This window comes from Coenobita brevimanus, chromosome 73, assembly GCF_032717465.1.
Source record: "Coenobita brevimanus isolate Jiangsu-jjx chromosome 73, ASM3271746v2, whole genome shotgun sequence".
Taxonomy (NCBI): domain Eukaryota; kingdom Metazoa; phylum Arthropoda; class Malacostraca; order Decapoda; family Coenobitidae; genus Coenobita; species Coenobita brevimanus.
In genome coordinates, this window is record NC_137026.1 from 21043589 (window position 1) to 21047441 (window position 3853).

Genomic DNA, 3853 nt, shown 5'->3' on the forward strand with positions numbered 1-3853 from the left:
GCGTTATCTCCCCCTCCATCAGCCCGTGGTCCTCACCCGTCGTCCTCGTCATGGCACCATGTGCTTCTGTGTGGATTATAAAAGACTTAATGACGTGACCACAAAAGACCCCACTGCCCTACCCAGGATAGAAGACTCCCTTAATTCCCTACATGGGTCGTCATGGTTCTCCACCTTATATCTGCAGTTGGGATATTAGCAAGTTCCCCTCCACCCCGAGAACCGAGAAAAAACAGCATTCTCCACCAGTAATGGTAAACATTACGAATTTAATGTCCTCCCATTCGGGCTCTGCAATGCCCCTGTCACATTCTCCCGACTGATGGAGTCGGTCCTTAGCAGCCTCACCTGGGAAATTTGCTTGGCATACCTGGACGATGTGATTGTTTTCAGCCGGACCTGGGCTGACCACCTCCACCGCCTCAAGCAAGTCTTCCAGTGCATTCGCCAGGCAGGACTCAAACTCAAACCCTCTAAATGCGTCCTGGCTGAACGGTCCGTCTCCTTCCTGGGCCACATAATCTCAGTAGAAGACATCTCTCCCGACCCAGGAAAACTGCAGGCCATTGCAGACCTCTCCCTACCAAAAGATGTCCACAACGTGCGCATCTTTCTTGGGCTCACCTCCCACTGCCGGTGCTTCGTCAAGGGTTTCACCAACATCGCAAAACCGCTTCACAACCTAACCAAGAAAGGTGAGCCATTCATCTGGACTGATGCCCGAATCACTGCCTTTCACACTCAAATCAAAACTCATCACTGTCCTAGTTGTTGCCTTCCCCGACAACACTTTGCCCTTTCGCCGGTACACAGATGTGTCCTGGCCCAGGTACAAGAGGAACAAGGACACATAACCGCCTGTGCCACCGTCAACCAAGCCGAGAAAAATTATGCCACCACCAAGCGTGAATGCCTAGGCATTATATGGGCTTTGGAGCATTTCCAGGCATACCTCTCTGGCACTCACGTCATGATCATCACAGACCACCAATCCCTTCAGTAGCTATGACACTCCAACACCAACAACGCTCTAATCAGGTGGAGAGAGGTCCTAGAGGAATGACTTCGAAACCGCCTACAGACCAGGGAAACTACACACAAACACCACTGCCGACACCTTGCCCCACCTACCAGTCAGTTCCATCAATGCCACCCCCGACCTTATACAACAATGGCAAGATAAGGAGTGCCCACCCTGGATATCACCCCAGATGTTCTCCAAGTTCCACAGGCATGGCAACCACCTGTTTACTCAGGCCGGGTACATAGTCCTTGACCCCGACACTGCCTTCAACGATGACCCACCTACACTCCAACAACAGCATCCATCTCGGCACGAAAAAAACTCTTGCAAGTGTCCAACGACACTCGGCCCCTCCAACCTCGCCAGGCAAATCATCCAAGCCTGCCGAGCCTGCTCACTGGGTAAGGACATCACCCGCACACCTGGGCCGTCGGGAAAAATCACCACCCACAAACCTTGGCAACTATTATCCATAGACGTAGTTGGGCCCCTACCACCCAAAGCCTGGTACAAATACAGTACATCATAACACATGTGGATGTCTACTCAAAATAACTCATCGCCTGCCCAGCCATGGAGCACCATGCCATGGCCGTGGCTGAAGCACTTGTCTGCCACATTTTCCCGTACTTTGGGATTCCCCAAGTCCTTCACTCAGACAATGCCCCAGAATTTACCAGCAAGATCTGTAAAGAACTAGCCTATTTGTTTGGTTACCAGATCTTCCACTCCTCATTCCTGGCCCCAAGGGAACGGAGTGTGTGAAAGGAGCCATTGCACCCTCCTCAACCAAGTGCGGGCTTGAATACAGGAAACAGGCAATGAGGATTGGCCAGCGCATGTTAAAATAATACAATGAGGCATGAACGCCTGTCTGAGAGACAACGGGATCACCTCCCACGAGCAAGTGTACGGAGAAACCCCCCTCCTCCTACCCCTCTGACACCACCTCCAACCAGCCTCCCCACCCACCCCACGTCTGGCCCCCTTCACTACCTCACAAGGCGATTGCACCACCTGCAAAAACATCAAGATCTCCAGCCGGACGTCACAACATCCAACCCCTACAAAACAGAGGACTCAGTGGTGGTAGCATGCCTACCTGTCCTGAGCAAAATCTCCACGATTCGAGGGACCCTACGCCGTCGTCAACGTCCCCAACCCCTATCAAGTCACTATTAAACACCACGGCACCACACACACGAACCGCAACCGCACGGGCAGCTATTTCGTGCCCCACACGACAATACTCACACAGGCCACACCCACTCTACCCCCCACCATGCCACCCCACCACCTCCCCCCAGAACATGCTTCTCATACAATTACTACCTCACACCCTCCTCCTCCTTCTCACCTACCCACCCCATCCACCAACACTTCCCCCACCCCACCTTCCCCCAGCTCCACATCACCTCCATGAGCCCCCAAAGCTTCATCAGTGACCTCACCTGACACCTCACCTCCAGCCGCCACGCCACCACCACCTGACATGCAGGACAATTCCCCGGGATGCCCCCACCCATCCCCCATCACCCCACCACAACAACCACATCGCATGATGCCCATCACCAGTCCCACGCCCACCAAGTTTTCCCCCGCACATACCCACTCCCCACCCACTGGCAACAACAAACCTTGCCCCAGCCCACCACCCACCATCACTGCCACCACTACTCACACTCCACCACCTACACAATCAACCCACCACCCACATCCAGCTGATATACCACATGCATCACCCGCCACCATCCACGTTCTCCCAATATGCACACCCCACGCACCAGCCTTACACCCACAATCACCCCATGTACTCCTCCACCAGGGCGTTCATCCACCCACCCACGAACAACAAAAACACCATGTGGCCCCACCACCTCACCACCAATGCCAGTCCTCACCACCACCACGACCAGATCTGGCAGCTTCTCGCACCCACCAGCCAGGTATACAGCCACGTCCTCACCCACGTCCCCAACATCACCACAACCACCCCCAACAAGCCCCACCACACCCAACACAGCCCCCATCACACTGGGACTGCATCAGACACAGTGGAAGTTTCCACCCACCCAGTCCCCCAGGGAGAGGATTCACACCCGCCCTTTGAGCTCCCATAAAACCCTGGCCACCTCACCTGTCGCCAGCATTCAGCCGGGAGAGCTCAACCACTCACCACCACCGGAGTTGAAGGTATGACGTGCCATCTGGTCCCCCGCCCAAGGACATAGCCATCGAATTTGGGGGACACCTCAGCTACTCCGCCTGCTCCTGCAGACACCACACACCACAACCCTTCACATCACCTACACTCCACACCAGGAGCCCAATCAGCTCACCCACCACTGGACCACTCTCCTCTGCCACCTCACACCGACACACCGGACCTCCACCTCAGACATTTACCACCTCCAGCCATGGGGACATGACTTTTTCCCCATCGACAGTGGTGAGATGACGGCCCCACTGGAAACCCAGGGAGGGGTGTCACAACACCCACCCCAGGAAGGACCCACGGCCCCACACCCACCCCAGGAGGAGACCATGGGGGGGAGTGTAGAGAGAACGAGAGGAGCCTAAGTGTCCCACGGCCCTGAGCCCCTCTTCCCCTCAACACATCTACCAGCAGGAGAACAGTCCCAGCCAACTACATCTCAGCCAGGCCAGCTCTCACCAGGATCAGGGTGGGACTTGGCTCTGCACAGTCCCAAACAGCACCGCGGTGATGGTCACTGTACGCACCGGGGAAGGGATGGCCACTGTACACCCTTCAGCCATTGCCCCCTGCAGCCCTGCAGTGACAGCCACTGTATGCACCAGGCAGGATGT